This window comes from Erpetoichthys calabaricus, chromosome 1 (genome assembly GCF_900747795.2).
Source record: "Erpetoichthys calabaricus chromosome 1, fErpCal1.3, whole genome shotgun sequence".
Lineage (NCBI taxonomy): Eukaryota > Metazoa > Chordata > Cladistia > Polypteriformes > Polypteridae > Erpetoichthys > Erpetoichthys calabaricus.
The window spans coordinates 173,145,243-173,162,263 of NC_041394.2; positions in this window are offsets into that span (position 1 = coordinate 173,145,243).

The window sequence follows — 17,021 nt, forward strand, 5'->3', positions numbered from 1 at the left end:
TTATATGGTGATTAGATCATGAATATTCAAAATTATTTTTTAAGATATACATGGTTACTGGCAGGAGGTGATGGGTGGTGGCTGAAAGCTTGTGCACTTGTGCATAGTGGGGCAGATGGCTGGGGCCTCGACAATGGAAGGAACGGGGGAGACAGTTTGTCCAGGACATTATCTCCCCTGGAACGATAGAGGGCAGCCCCCCTGGCTTACAGCTGGTCCACAGGTTTGGAGCATAGAAGCTCAACCCTGCTGGGGCCCATGGCCACCGTCAGTAGGTGCCTGGACATTTACTGAGCCCTGTTTGGCAGCATTTCCGCAACCACTATTATTCAGAGGCCAGAGCTGGGAGGAAGAAGGATGAAGCTGGTTAGGAGGAGTGGAGGTGGAAGGACTGGCAAAAGGAAAGAAAGAAAAGGACTGTCTTAGTCTATTTTGGTGCTATATTGTGCTGTGCACTGGAGAACAAGAAATAGCGTTTCCCAGCTCAAAATTAAGAGTGGTGTGTGTTGCACCTGCATCTCTGCCTGTCTGTGTCAGGGTGGAGGCTGCTGTATGCACCCTGGGTTTCCACAATAGTTTTAAGCTGATTTGAGATTTATAAAAGAACTTGGCATGGCACGTGGCATATATATGGTTTAATAAAAGCATTTTTTGAGTGAGGGCGGCATGGTGGCGCAGTGGTTGCGCGGCAGCCTCGCAGTTAGACCTGGGTTCGCTTCCCGGGTCCTCCCTGCGTGGAGTTTGCATGTTCTCCCCGTGTCTGCGTGGGTTTCCTCCGGGCGCTCCGGTTTCCTCCCACAGTCCAAAGACATGCAGGTTAGGTGGATTGGCAATTCTAAATTGGCCCTAGTGTGTGCTTGGTGTGTTTGTGTGTGTCCTGCGGTGGGTTGGCACCCTGCCCAGGATTGTTTCCTGCCTTGTGCTCTGTGTTGGCTGGGATTGGCTCCAGCAGACCCTCGTGACCCTGTGTTTGGATTCAGCGGGTTGGTAAATGGATGGATTTTTTGAGTGTGCACCATTTTTGTATTTAAAGCATAGGCAAGGTTTTATACACAAGCCTCGGGAGTGTAGAACCAAAAGTCATTGAAAAGTAGATTTATAGTGTGGTAGGCACTAGTTCAAGACTTGGAATGACTAAGGGTTTGTATTAGTTTTGTCTGTACTTTCTGTTCTTTGGTACTTCTATGCAGGCAGTCACACAAGGGGGAGAATGTTACAGGAGTTTAAGGGGACAGCAGAAGTAAAAAAAATCTGTAACAGTTTGTTAATCTAACATTTTTGCTTCAGATGTTTAGTTTTGCCGTTTACGTTACATTATTTAATTTAATTTTAAAAAAGGTTAGCAGTCCCATAATCCAAAGTCAAATTTTAATAATGAAGCCAATGCCTTGGTCAACATGGCCCAGTAGATATAGCCCTTTAGAAAGATAGTGTGCACCCCTCAGGAGGTACAAACAGGTAGAGATAGGTTGGTCATGGTCACAAGGCACACGGTAAAAGGTGCACACTGTCCGGGGGCATCAACCCCAAAACTAGAAGTGTCAAACCATTTTCAGGCCCTTGCAGAGCTTGATGGTATTTTTGAATATTCTGAGGTGGTAGGTACATATGAGGAGCCCCAATTCGCCGCCTCAAAACCATGTCCCAGAAAAAGAGAGCTAGTGATAGTTGGGAACTCAGTCATTAGGGGAATGAAGTGCAGGTTTGTTTCAGAGACAGGCATTCTTGAATGGCGTGTTACTTTTGAGGTGCACAGGTATGAGCCCTCCCGTGAAGGGTTGATAGGTTCTTGGCCAGAGTGAGGCTAGATTCAGTTGTCATTGTCCATATTGGAACAAATGACATACCCTAAGGGTAGTCTGTCAGTTCTGCCAAATTTACTGGAGAGTAGAACTGACAAAGTACTCTTCTCCTAGGTTTTGTCTGTGCCATGTGCCAATCCAGGTAAGAATGAGTAGATTAGAAGGCTCTGAGTAGATTAGAAGGCTCTAAGCATGGCTCAAATCTTGGTGTAGAGTAGAAGGGTATAGGTTTATGAGGCATTTGGACTCCTTTTGTAACAGAAGGGACCTATTCTGCCCAACAGCTTACAGTACATCTGAAAAGGAGGGGCACCAGTGAGTTGGGGAGGCATATGAGTAAATTAGTCGAGGATTGTTTAAACTAGGGAATGGGGCCAGGGAATTTAGGACAGGCCAGGTTTAGAACTATGCATGAATGAAGAAACTATAGTGTAAAAATAAAATGCACAGTAACGTAATTTCTAACCATAGAATGAGTAACACATTAAAAATGCCTTAATGCTAGAATTATCAAAAATAAAACAAAGAGGGATACACATTTTTTAGATAGGATAGACACAATAGAAGTGGTGGCGGTGTTGCTGTTTATGTCAAACAGAATTTAAAAGCAAGTCCTCTTCAATTGGATGATGAGCCACATCTTAGTGAGGACATCTATCTTCATCTGGAAAGCATTAGGGAAAGAGGCCTTATTTTAGAAGCATGTTATAGACTGCCCAATGCAGTCAATAATTTCAATTTGTATCTTTTTAGTACTGTACTAATTTCCTTCATAATTTTAAACATTTGTCTCCTCTTAACCTTCTTTTGCTTAAACTGTAAAGTCTTAGGTCTTTTAGTCTTTCGTCATAATTCATCCCCTGTAGCCCTGGATTTTCTACTGCCGTTATGTCATTTTTGTAGCATGGAGACCAAAAATGCACACAATACTCCATTTGAGCCCTCACCAGTGCATTACAAAGCTTGAACATAACTTCCTTGGAGTTGTTCTCCACACATCGTGCTATACAGTATAACCTAACATTCTGTTAGACTTAACACTATAGGGAAGTTAATAGTATAGAGTCCACTACGACTCCTAAATTCTTTTCATAAGGCGGACTTTTGATTTTCAGACCTCGTATTGAGTACAGTAATCCCTCGCTATATCGCGCTTCGACTTTCGCGGCTTCACTCTATCGCGGATTTTATATGTAAGCATATTTAAATATATATCGCGGATTTTTTGCTGGTTCGCGGATTTCTGCGGACAATGGGTCTTTTAATTTCTGGTACATGCTTCCTCAGTTGGTTTGCTCAGTTGATTTCATACAAGGGACGCTATTGGCAGATGGCTGAGAAGCTACCCAACCAGAGCGCGTATTACCTATTAAATAAAACTCCTCAAATATATTGTGAGCACGGGGGCTGTTCGCACCCCTAGAAGATACGGCCACTCCTCAAAAAACACTGAAAGATTACCTTCACATTGCTCTCTTCCTTACTGGGCTTAAATGTGGCTGTTTTGTCAAGCGATATGCTTCCTGCATGGTGCTTCGCATACTTAAAAGCTCGAATGGCACGTATTGATTTTTAATTGTTTGTTTTTCTCTGTCTCTCTCTCTCTCTCTGACATTCTGTGCTCATGACGGAGGGGGTGTGAGCTTTTGGGGCTGTTCGCACCACTAGACGATACAGACGCTCCTCTAAAAAAATGCTGAAAGGCTACCTTTACATTGCTCCCTTCCTAGCAGCTGTGTTGTCTGGCGCTGCTTCGCATACTTAAAAGCCAAACAGCCCTATTGATTTCTGATTGTTTGCTTTATTCTCTCTATCTCTCTGACATTATCTGCTCCTGACGCGCACTCCTTTGAAGAGGAAGATATGTTTGCATTCTTTTAATTGTGAGACGGAACTGTCATCTCTGTCTTATTATGGAGCACAGTTTAAACTTTTGAAAAAGAGACAAATGTTTGTTTGCAGTGTTTGAATAACGTTCTTGTCTCTCTACAACCTTCTGTGTTTCTGTGCAAATCTGTGACCCAAGCATGACAATATAAAAATAACCATATAAACATATGGTTTCTACTTCGCGGATTTTCACCTTTCGCGAGGTGGTCTGGAACGCAACCCCCGCGATAGAGGAGGGATTACTGTATTCAATCCTAGCATTTTCTTTTCCTATGTGTAATACTTTACATTTACTGACACTAAATTTCATCTGCCACAAATCTGCCCAAGCCTGCATGCTGTCCAAGTGCCAATGTAATGATTCATCAGATTCAAGATTATCTGCCAATCCACCTATCATCTGCAAACTTAATCAGCTTGTTACTTATATTCCTATCCAATCTATTTATATATTTTAAAAACAGCAGTGGCCCTTGTACTGACCCCTGTGAAACACCAATTTAATGTCAGCCAATTCTGCTTCCTGTCTCAGAGCCAATTTTGACACCTTGAACTCTTGTAACTTCTCATGTGGGATCTTATCAAATGCTTTGTGGAAGTCAACATAAATAATATCATATGCTCCACTTCACATTTGCTATTTTTCAGTCCTTTGGAATTTCCCTAGTGCATAGTGACTTCCTAAAAATATGCGTCAAGGTTTTACATATGTACTTATTAACCTCCTTAAGAACTTGAGAGAAATTATTATCTGCTCCTGGAGATTTGATTGATTTCATCTTATTTAATCTGAGCAGTACTTCTCCCTCTACAATTTCCAAATCACTCAGTACCTCCTTAGTAGTCCATTTTACTGCTGGTTGGTTATCTTCTTCCTCATTTGTGAAGACCTCAGAAAAATGCAAGTTTAGAGCATTCACTTTTTCACTGTCTATATCTTTTAATTCCCCTTTACAATTCCTTATGCATTTCACCTCCCTCCTCCTTGACTGTTCTTTTACTACTAAATACTGAAAAAATCCATTTGCATCATCTTTCGCCTTATCTTCTATGTTCTTCTGCAACTGCCTTTTAGCTTCCCTAATATCCTTCTTAATGGTTGCCCTCACTAGACTTGACATTACTTTGGAAGAATTAAGTTGATAGGACTGCCAAGCTTTATTGGGCTGAATGGCCTGTTCTCTTCTAGATTGCTCTAATGTTCTAATGTTTTTATATATAATGCAGGACAATTTCATCCTAAACATTAAGTTGATGAGAATTAGGTGAAGTTAAAAGTACTCTCCCTCAGGAGTCTATTCTAGACCCACTGATATTTTTAATTTACTAGGGGGCTCCGCCCCCTGCTCGCTTTGCTCGCCAACCTCTGTGTTTGGTTAATCCATCCTTCCATCATCCAATCTGCTATATCCTAACTACAGGGTCACTGGGGTCTATTGGAGCCAATCCCAGGGCGCAAGGCAGGAAACAAACCCCGGGCAGGGCACTAGCCAATCACAGGGCTCGCACCCACACACCAAGCACACACTAGGGACAATTTAGAATCATCAATCCACCCAATCTGCATGTTTTTGGACTGTGGGAAGAAGCACCCAGAGGAAAGCCACGCAGACACGGGGAGAACATGCACACTCCACGCAGGGAGGACCAGGGAAGTGAACCCAGGTCTCCTAACTGCGAGGCAGCAGCGCTACCCACTGCACCACCATGCTGCTGTTTGGTTAATCGGATATACAACTTTAAAAGCTTTTTTTTTCTTTGGAATTGTTTCAGTTTCATTAGTTGCACTTTTTACTTTAAAGGTTTATTAAAAACAATATATGGAATTATCTTTTCTTCAAGATCGCATTGAATTTTGAATCCGTTTTTGGAGATACATTGTGACAATGCAACATATAACTGCCTGTGAGTGAATATTGTTTCTGTTTCTCTAATAAATAATCCGACGTTTTCTAATGGTTGCCCCTTTGATTTGTTAATTGTCATAGCAAAAGCTATTCTCATGGTAAACTGTAAACATTTTAATATGAATGGCATATCAAAATTTCATTTGGTGTCTAATGTTATTCGCAGAATATATACATCACCTTACTTGTCGACTATTAAAATTTGCATCGCTTCTCCGTCATCATAAATATACCATCCATCCATCCATTTTCCAACCCACTGAATCCGAACACAGGGTCACGGGGGGTCTGCTGGAGCCAATCCCAGCCAACACAGGGCAGGAACCAATCCTGGGCAGGGTGCCAATCTACCACAGGACACACACAAACACACACCAAGCACACACTAGGGCCAATTTAGAATCGCCAATCCACCTAACCTGCATGTCTTTGGACTGTGGGAGGAAACCAGAGCGCCCGGAGGAAACCCACGCAGACACGGGGAGAACATGCAAACTCCACACAGAGAGGACCCGGGAAGCGAACCCAGGTCCCCAGGTCTCCCAACTGCGAGGCAGCAGCACTACCCACTGCGCCACCTCATAAATATACACCTGACTGAATTGTGTATTTTTTGAAATTAAACTTGTCGTTGCTTTAACTGTTGTGGGACGACCTTGCTTTGTCCTGCTATTTTTTCAATACTGGCTCTGATGATTAATCACCTTTTGTTTGCGCTAATGAGATCTTTACTATCTTTTTTTTTTGATACTGTAGCGACTGACATAATAAAGTGTCACAAAAGTTTTACTTGAACAATCGCCGACTTCGCAACCCCAAACACAACTGTCTAGCACCCTCTCCAACCCCTCCTCCCCGGGTCTCACCTCCCCCTTACCGCATCAATCAGTACCCCGCTATCAGTCTTCCATGCTATACTCCACCCCCCTCAATTGGACCTATCAGTCAACAAAAAAGGCTTCTACCTGCTGGCGAGCTGCCTGCTCTGCTTGTCGCATGTCATTGTTTTAAGAGCTGGGAGCACATGATGCGTGTCTGCCAAAAGCAATCCAACAACTGCTTAGTTAGAGGTCTGTGGACTTATTTTAACTGATGGCTCACTGACTTATCTCGCGTGACGTTGTAAAAACAATAATTGTTCTTTATTTCCGTCCCGGGCATGGTTAAATCTCTTTCTTGCAGGATGTATAACGCTGCTCCCGTTTATGAAGTTCTAATCTTTTAATTCTGAGCCCTATACGACATGCTTTGTTTTCAATTCCACTTTTCTGGGCTGATTATCACTTTCCTTATTTTCTAAATTTGCACCTATATTATTGTTTTTCTTTTTAGAATTTTTTTCTCTCCACCACATTTGGGTCTCTTTTCTCCACGCTTTTCTTTCATCTTCGTTTAGTCGTCAACGTTTCATTTCTACCCTGTTCATTTCATTTCTACTGTATTGACCTTATACACTTTATATGCACTGAGAGCCATGGAGCTGTGTGTGCTGCGTGACTGCCTTTACACTACTGATTTTCTTTTTCTGCCCGTGATCTTATCTTGTAAGTAGGGCGTGTCTTGCACCGTGGCAGGTCTCTTTGGTTTCATGGGTCTTTAAAGTTGTCTTCCGAGAGGATCACGTATCGTAGCCTTGCTTTTGCTTTGCTTTCCAGGATTTCCGTTTATAATAGAGAGACTGTAAATGACCTGGATAAAAATGTAAATAAAAAGCTGGTCAAATTTGCAGATGGTATCACACTTGATGGAGTAATAGATAATCTAGAATCAGTTTAATAATTAGTAAGAGACTTGGATAGAATATAGGTTTGGACATATTTGTGGTAGATGAAATTTAAAGTAACTAAATAAAAGTATGCATGTAGGAAGTAAAAATGTTAGATTTGACTACACAGTGGAAAATCTGAAATTTGAGGAAACACCTTATGAGAAGGACCTAGGAGTCATAGTGGTCTCATAACTATCTTAATGCAGACAGTGTACAGAAACAATCGAAAGCTAATAGGATTTTAGGTTATATAGCATGAGGTGTGGAGTTTAAGTCAAGGTAGTTTACTGTATGTTTCAGTTATATGTTACGCTAGTGAGTCCTTACATGAAATATTGCATTCAATTTCAATCTCCATATTACTAAAAAGAAAAACAATGCTGGCCAAAGGTAATGTGAAGCCCTAGGCAAGGTTCACCATGCCAAAATAAATGCACAAACAATGGATGTAAAAAACACAGATGCCTACATTTAATACAACAGACCAAGAATGGCAAACTAAACATGTGCAAAATGCATTCAAGATAATTATGAATTTATTAATAATAACAATAAATATATTAACTCTTTCAGGACTAATTTTTTTTTTTTCTCCATTTTGACCCAAAGTTGAATATTTATTCCAAAAAGCTCAGTTTTCTGAAATGCACACAAAGCAATGGTTTCACACATAAATCAACATAAAATATTTATTTAAGACAAATGTCCCTGTGTTTTATGCTCCATGAGCCTCTACACTATATGAATTTGCATACCTATTACACAGTATAGTCCTGCAAGTTATGGTAAAGTTAGAAACAGCCTATGGAATGCATTGCCACATTGCATTGTTTGCAGTATGTATTACACTAGTGGAGCTGTTTCAGGCATCTGCTGCTGCATACCTTGACCACAAAGATGGACTCCGCCGGCAGCAGCTGAGCAGCTGGTGGTTACAGTGGTCACAGTATGAAGCAACAGATGCCTGAAACAGTGGCACCAGTGTAACACATACTGCAGACAGCATACTGCTAGAAAATAGAGCTGAACTCTAACTTAACAGGGGTTTTTAGCGATGTTTACAGCTGATTACACTGCATAACAATTTTTTTGAAAGGTCCTGCTTCCTGAAATGTTTTTGCTGATTGTGACAGGTACCTACTGGGTATGCACAAATATAGCTTTGGTTTTACTGCATCATATAGGAACTCTGAGAAATAGACATTTATATGTTTACTGACAATAATGTATTTAGTGACATTTATGTTTCGCATAAGCTATTAAATTCAACAGAATTAAAAATGTTTTGCTCCTGATTTTCTTTTGTATTCAATGTCTGGTGCATCACGTTGCAGTGTCCAACAGTAGTCAGCAAGCATTGATGGATTCCAGTTGCCCTGGTATTGTTTCTCCATCGTAGCAATGTCCTGGTGAAACCTTTCGCCATGTTTGTCACTGACAGTACCGAGATTTTCACAGCAAATGTGAGGCTCCCATTCTTTGTCTTGATCACCAATTTTGCAGCCGAAATACAGATGATAAGCTTTCTTCACAAGAGCAGTCATCCAATGTCTCTGAGGCGTAAGTGTATATTCGCCACAGATATAGCAGAATGTATTGTGGCTGTTACGACATTGACGAGACATATCGCCCGACACCAAACCGTCTATAGCATCAAGCTAGCTTACTGTTATATTGCTACAGATTCTATACTTTACTATACTGATACTATATATACACAGACTATCTATATTAACCAAATGAGCAAGATCGGTGTATGCAAGCTGCCTTTATAGCATGCTAAGACAGCGTCAAGCTCGTTCAGACCTGCCCAGGCATGCCCAGGATGTCATCTTCCACAGAACAGCTTCCAACCTGGCCTGATTCCATGCCTGGACATGCCCAGGCTGCACAAACCGTTGTTAAGTCACTTACGGGAGCAAAAATGTTTGGCTACAAATATAAGAAAAAATCGTGACAAAACTGAAGATTTCTCTGAAATGGTACGTGATGGGTAAATGTTGATGATCAACACCCAAAAATCTATAAGAAGCACCCAACAGTGTTCAAGAAGCAAAGACTTTGTTGTGCAGTGTTACCATCCTCTACTCCCATATGTCAATTAATGTCGACATCCACCTCAACCCTACATGTCAACATAAGTTGATACCTTCCCTGAAAGAGTTAAACGTGCTTTGAAGTAAATGCACAATAAATAATATATAAATGTAAGAATAAATGAAAGAACTCAATTATCTCTGGATCTACATACCTTATTCATTATATCATTTAAACATAACACAATAATTGCACAGCTTTCACAATTGACATTTAACAAAATTTAAAGACTGACATGTGATTTGAAACTTTTCTATTGAAAGTTTTACCTTCCTGGACTTCCTTGCTGCAAAGTCCTCCATGACATCCATCATGAAATATGAGCAGGAACCTCAAGGTTGATATTCAATATAGCCTGCTTAGGTGGTAGGATTAATTAGATAAAGTCACTTCAGATTGAATGTACAATCTCTTTCTAAATCCTATCTGACCACTACAGAAATTGGTAAGGTCTAGATAGCACTATTGATGGACATAGCAGAGATGGACATAGGAGGGAGGGGGTACCTGGTCTTGATCCATTGCTCTGAATCCCATAAACATTGTGAAGGAACCATTGAAAAATACTATGTAATGTCAAATCTTTGGAGTTACCTAAAGGTGAAAAGCACTACATGAGAACAGCAAATAGCATGTGAGTACATAATACGTGTGTAGATATTTTCCCTTTTTCGAGTAATAATTTCCATTTGTTTGTGCTACTGCGATCTTTACATTCTTTTTTTTTATACTTTCTAATTTTCCTACTTTCATGTTCTTTAACTGTCTCCAGATTTGTATCGCGCATACGTTTTTTTTTTTTTGAGCCTTTCGAATTCCACTGCTTTCATAATCTGCTCTGCATGTGTATAGCGACAACATTTGTGAACGTGTTTATGAAGTTGCGAAGGCTAAAAGACTTTGTTTTCCACTCTTTGCCTTTTATTTCTGACCTTTTAATAATAGAAAAAATTCCTGGAAAGAAAAAGCATGGCAACAATACGTGATCTTCTCAGAAGTTCTTGGAAGGCATTTAAAAGACCATCCATCCATCCATTTTCCAACCCACTGAATCCAAACACAGGGTCCTGCAAGACAAAAAAGACTGGCCAGTCATGTAAATGCATTTAGCACACGAAGATCCTGTGCTCTCAGCACATATAAAGTGTATAAGGACAATAAGTTCTAGATGAAATGTCAATGACTAAAAGCAAAGAAGAAAGAGCAGCGCAGAGAAAAGAGACTCAAAAGCTTGGAGAGAAAAAAAGGCAGATAAGAGATTATGAAAACTGGAATTCAAAACACATGCAGAGCAAGATACAGAATATGAAAGCAGAAAAAAACGACAGTGTCAAAAAAAGAAAGTAAAGATCGAATTAGCGCAAAGAAATAGAAATTATTACTCAGAGAAATAACGAAAAGGCGAATAGAGATCGAATATATGGACATAGGTGATATGTCAGAAGTATATAAATATTGTAAGGCTTTGAAGTTTAAGTCAGAGAATTTCAAAAACGGGGTTTACTTCACATGTATTTATTGGTTACTTTGCAAAAAAAATTATGAACTGCTGATGATGTAGATCGCTTTGTCTGTGCTGAAATTCCAAACAGAGAAACCTATCCTGAATTATGGTACAAAGTCATTAAACACATGTCTCACTGACCTAAATAAAAAGATTCAGCACATTGAGACTCGAAAGATTCCAAATATTGTTTTTACATAAGTTCTGAAATAAAAGTGAAACTAATGAAATAGCAACAATTCAAAGAAAAAAAAATCTTAAAAGTGTGTATCCGGAAAACCAAACACGGGGGTTGGCGAGCAAAGCGAGCAGGGGGCAAATTCCCCTAGTTTAAAAATAAAATAAAAACAACACTTCAGTAGGTTTCGTTTTTCACCATTTTTCATACACTGGGCACTTTAGCCAAGCTACCCATAAACCTTGCGTGTCGTTTAGTATACAGAGATAGGGCCAACTGAGTGTATAAGGTACAGCTTGTGGTTTGTCAACAACAACAACAGCTCAGCTCAGGCATGTAAAGTGTGGAGAAGGATTTTATTTTCAAACACAATTTCTCACAATTATGCAGTGACAGGTATGTTGTCAGCAAATGCAAGCACTAGACAAGTAAGCTGAAATGTTCTTCACTTTGTAATGTATTTCCAGAATGGCCAATAAGGCATTTTAAGTAAAGGTTTTATTGATTAGTACATTTCACCTTCAGGCATTTTTTTACATACAATAAGTGCAAAGAAAGCCGACAGCTTATCATAACTGACATCAGGCCAAATAAGCACCTTGGAATTTGGTTTCAATGTACAATGCCGGATGAGTGTCTATGCATGTCTATTTAGTTTAGTCACAATTACATTTAACTGCTATCCCATATGAAAAGATGCAGAGATTGTCTGTATATGATACATCTGTTTTTTGCCCAAAAGATCAGTGAAGTGCACCTTTGAAAGTTGCTCTTTTTAAACCGTGCACATTCAAAAGTGTCATCAGAGTTTACAGTTTATGCAAAAACACCACCTTCAAATGCTTCACTATCACTATGTCACTAGAACTATAACCTATAATGCTGCCACTACTATAACATGACTATCTGCTTTTTCCTTCCTTCTCTGGCAGCTCATTTTAGTTTTTTCCTGCTGCAGGAAAAGCTGTCCAACAGCTGCCCTCTGTCACTACCTTTAGTTCACTTGAGCCAAGTAAACTGGAGGACGTAAGTATATATTTGTGACTGGCTGTGGACGAGTAATCTCGGGCATAATGGAAAAAGGGTTTAAAGGATCGGCAAGACTAGCTGTAGGAGCATTGTTTCATACATCTTGGTTAAAGAAGGTGTACTTCTTTAAAGGTATAAGGAGCATGTAGAGTGAAGCACACATTGTTAAGAGACAAAGTGAATTTTGCATGGTAAATTAGTGCCCAGAAGATGGTGTCTTTGGCAACCACCTATGCCCCCTAATGGGTTGACCAGCACTGTTCTGGAAATTAGTGGAATGTAACATGGTGTAATGCATTGGATTACAAACGTAGCAAAAGGTTTCTGCCTTGGAATAAATGGGGTATCAGATGGGCAGACATTTATTTAAATTTGAGATCTGCTAGCCACAACATCCCTTAAATAGTAGGTGTTATTAAGAACTGTTGATGGGGTAGTATTTGAGTTAGGGTTTAAATGAGCATATCAAAAAATATAACAAGAGCAGAAGAGACATAAATTAAAAAAGTGATAGATCTCTAGTGTGGGAAAAAGTCAGACCATAACTAAAAAGATCTACCACATTCATTCTTTATTACACTCATGCTATTTGTAATGGGGATAATTAAGTTTTTCAGTTTATTAAATTGGACATATAAAATTTCTTTTGTGTGTTTTATTTCAAATAATACAATATGTAGATTTTTAAAAAAATAAATTTTATTGATTTTATTGTAATCATTCCATACAAATAAGTAAATTTTTACAAAAAATAGGATTGAAAACAAATCAACCCCCACCCCTGAGAAAGAGAGCATGGCCAACAGAGTAAAACTTAAAGCTAGTAAAAAGAAATAAATTGATGAGTTTAATAGGCGGATAAAGATAAATGGAGAAGGAAAAGAAATGGGAAGAGAATCTACTTCCTCAGAGCTTTAAGAGCTTATTCTAAAATATTATTGATTAGATCCTGCCAGGTTTTGAAAAAGTTCTGCACAGATCCTTTAAGAATTTGATTTTTTTTCCAATTTCAAATAATATAAAACATCAGTTACCCACTGACTTAAAAGAGGAGAGTTAGGATTCTTCCAGTTTAGCAAAATAAGTCTGCGTGCCAATAGTGTAGTGAAGGCAATCACAGTTTGTTTGTCCTTCTCCACTTTAAGCCCATCTGGAAGAACACCAAACACAACTGTTAGTGGGTTAGGAGGGATTGTGACACCAAGGCTGTCTGAAAGGCACTGAAAAATTTTTGTCCAGAATGATGTTAATTTGGTGCAGGCCCAAAACATGTGACCCGGTGAGGCAGGAACTTGACTGCAGCGTTCGCAGGTTGTATCTTGCCCTAGAAACATTTTGGACAGTGTTAAGTGAGACAGATGTGCTCGATATATAATTTTGAGTTGAATAATTGTATGCTTTGCGCATATGGAGCTCGAATGAATTCTCTGCATTGCTATCTTCCTCTCCTTTTCTGATATGTTGAGTGAGAGATCCTTTTCTCATTGTCCTCTTGGATCTTTGAAAGGGAGGGACTGTAAAATCATTTTATATATTGCAGAAATGCTGTCTGATTCCTCGAAACTGAGCAATATTTTTTCCAGCATAGAAGAAGGTGCGAGATGAGGAAAATCGGGCAGGTTCTGTTTAACAAAGTTTCTGATTTGAAGATAGTGAAAGAAATGTGCTGCTGGAAAGTTAAATTTGGAATGTACTTGTTCAGAGGATGCAAAGATGTTGTCTATATAAAGATCTCTAAGCAATTTAATCCCAAATGTTTTCCAGATATTAAAAACTGCATATGTTTGCAAGGGTTGAAAAAGGTGGTTCCCTTGCAGAGGGATTAAGATTCTCCATCTTAAAATGCTTTCTACATTGGTTCCATATTCTGAGTGAGTGAAGCACAATTGGGTTATTAGTATATTGGCGATACCTTGCATTTATTGGGGCACAAATCAGGAAATATAAAGAAATACTGCAGGATTTTATTTCTATTGCGGACCAAGCCTGTGTATGTTTATGTATTTGTGTCCAGGTTTTTATAGCTTGTATGTTTGCTACCCAGTAGTAAAACTGAAAGTTAGGTAGAGCCATGCCACCTTCTGTCTTAGGTCTTTGTAGAGTCGCTCTTTGGATATGTGGATGTTTTAAGTTCCAAATAAATGAGGTTATGATTGAATCTAATTGCTTAAAAAATTATTTATTGATGTATATTGGAATGTTTTGAAATAAAAAGAAGTTTAGGAAGGATATTCATCTTAGCAACGTTAATTCTTCCAGCTAAAGTGAGGTGGAGGGTTGACCATCTATGCAAGTCTTGCTTAATTTTTTCCATACAGACGGTGAAATGTTGTTGATAAAGAGCTTTATATTTACTTGTGATATTTACCCCTAGGTATTTAAACTGATCTGCAATAATAAAAGGGAAGGTGTCCAATCTAATATTGTATGCTTGACAATTCACTGGAAAGAGCACACTTTTATTCAAATTAATTCTGAGACCAGAGATGTTTTGAAATTCTGTAAGTGCTGTTAAGACTGCAGACACAGTATTTTGTGGGTTGGATATATACAAAACCATATCATCTGCATATAGAGAAATTTTCTGTTCAAGTCCTTCTCTGATAATCCCCTTTATCTGATAAGCATTTCGACAGTGAACTGCCAGTGGTTCAATGGCGATTGCAAATAGCAGTGGTGACAAGGGGCATCCTTGTCTGATACCACATTCTAGTTTAAAGTAGTCTGAACAAATGTTGTTAATACAAACTGAAGCTTCTGGATTGGTATACAGTAGTTTGATCCATGCACAAATGTTCAGGACAAACCCAAATTTCTCTAAATATGTAGATTTTTAAGTGAAAAAACTATGTGACCAAGACTATAGCTATACTATAGAACTGATAAATGAAATTAGCATTGTTTTTAAATGTGTGTATTTAACATAGAGTTTAGCAAAAAGCTTTGGAGACTAGCTTTCAGGCAAGCAATGACATCTATTGTCAGGGATAGGTGGAAGGTGGGGCAGTCCCACAGGGAGAAGCTGAAAGAAGACAAGTGTTTGAAGGGCTTGAAAGGAAGGTAAAGTTTTTAGAAGGCACTGTGGGCCAAGCTTTAGACCACTCTAGAAAAGGGGTCTGAAAGATGTGTTGTTCTTTTGAACCATCAGCTAAACAAATCAAAGGGAATAAACAATGCCTTTTAATAGAGCATTTAATTCTGGGATGGAAATAAACATGCAACACTGAAATATGCAGATATACAGAATATGTTAGAAAGAAATATTTGTTAGATTATTTTATGGTTAAGTAAAGACAAATGAACCAGTTTTAAACAAATTCATTTGTCATGGGTCAACCTGCAAACTGTACCTTGGTGCCATGACCAAGTGTTCTTCCCTCTGGAACAAAGTACATAAATCTCCTTCAGCTGCAGAAAAGGTGGAGGAAATTGAGAAAAATCAAATTGATAATTTCCACTGTGACTCACTGGAATTCTCAGAAGCACACAAAATTGTGTCACAGAAGCACAGTTAATGGTGGTTTGTGATTGTTCAGGACTTCCTACATTTCAGCCCCATGGCATTTCTTTCTCTAATGAATATGCCACTGTCCTGGAACCACTGGCTTATGTACTTGACCTCCTTCAAGGCAAGTAAAAATGTGATTTTAGGCTTGTAATCCCAGCACTTCTTACCTTGAAGTCAAACTTAATTGAAAGAAATATAATGCTTTCTTCTTTAATTACATTATTGACACAGTTATAAAAGCAATTGATTCTCAACTCCAAAAGTTGTTCTCCAGTTTGGATGCAAAAATCATTACTGTGATGACTCCACAGTTGCAATTATGGTGTTAATCTGAGGATGACAAAGAAAATGTTTGCAAACCTTTGGTGGCTGAGGCCAGTTTGATGCAGCCTAATGTGAAAAGTGGATCTCTCCAGAAACACATTTATCTCAAAATTCAGATAAAGAATTCTTCGCCTATGGAGGGTGTACACATAGAGAAACACAACAGAGAATTGTGGAAGTTGCAGAAGATACACAGAAAGCTCCAACAAAAATCTTCACTCACTCAATGGCTTCCCAGTAGCTACAGTGGTATTCCTCAAGAACAAAACTACATTGCCCTCAAGTGCTGCTGTGGAGTGACTCTTCAGTCAATGTGGCAGAATTCTTAACCCCCCAGTGCAACCACATGAGTGATGAACATATTTTAGCGATTTATTTAGTTGTTAGGTTAGTTAACTGCTAAGGACTGCTGACAAGTCCATTAATAATAAAAAAATAAACATTTTTTACTTTTAGGTGTTTTTGACTTAAATTTATTATTGTAAACAAGCATTCTTTAGTTCTGTTTTTTAATATCCTATTGTTTGCAAATTCTATATGTAATATTATTCAATATTTAAATACAGCACACATTCATTCATATGCATATTTCAATATTTGGACAAATTGTTTGATAAACTGAGCAATCAATAAAATAGTCTAAGCTTGTTTATAAAATAATTGTTTGTGGAAGCCTTGGTGTGCTCCCACATAAATAGCTGACATCGTTGAGAAAGTTAACTCGTTCGTGGAGCCGCATCCACTGAGTGGTGCTGAGATGTGAGGATACTTGATCATTGAAAAGCACAAGTGTAACAACTGGGTAGAGTTTTGCACTGCCTTTTCCAATGCTTTCTTCCAAGATGATTACAAGTTGCTGTTAAAAGAGAAGCTCCAGACCTTTGTGCAAAAAACATCACACAGTCTCAGGTACTTTGTCTTTGAATTTTGGGTATTGTCCTTGGATGTTCTGGATTCCCAGATATCTGTGACTGCACTTAGCCTCAACACCAACTTTAAAACACTGGCCGTTAA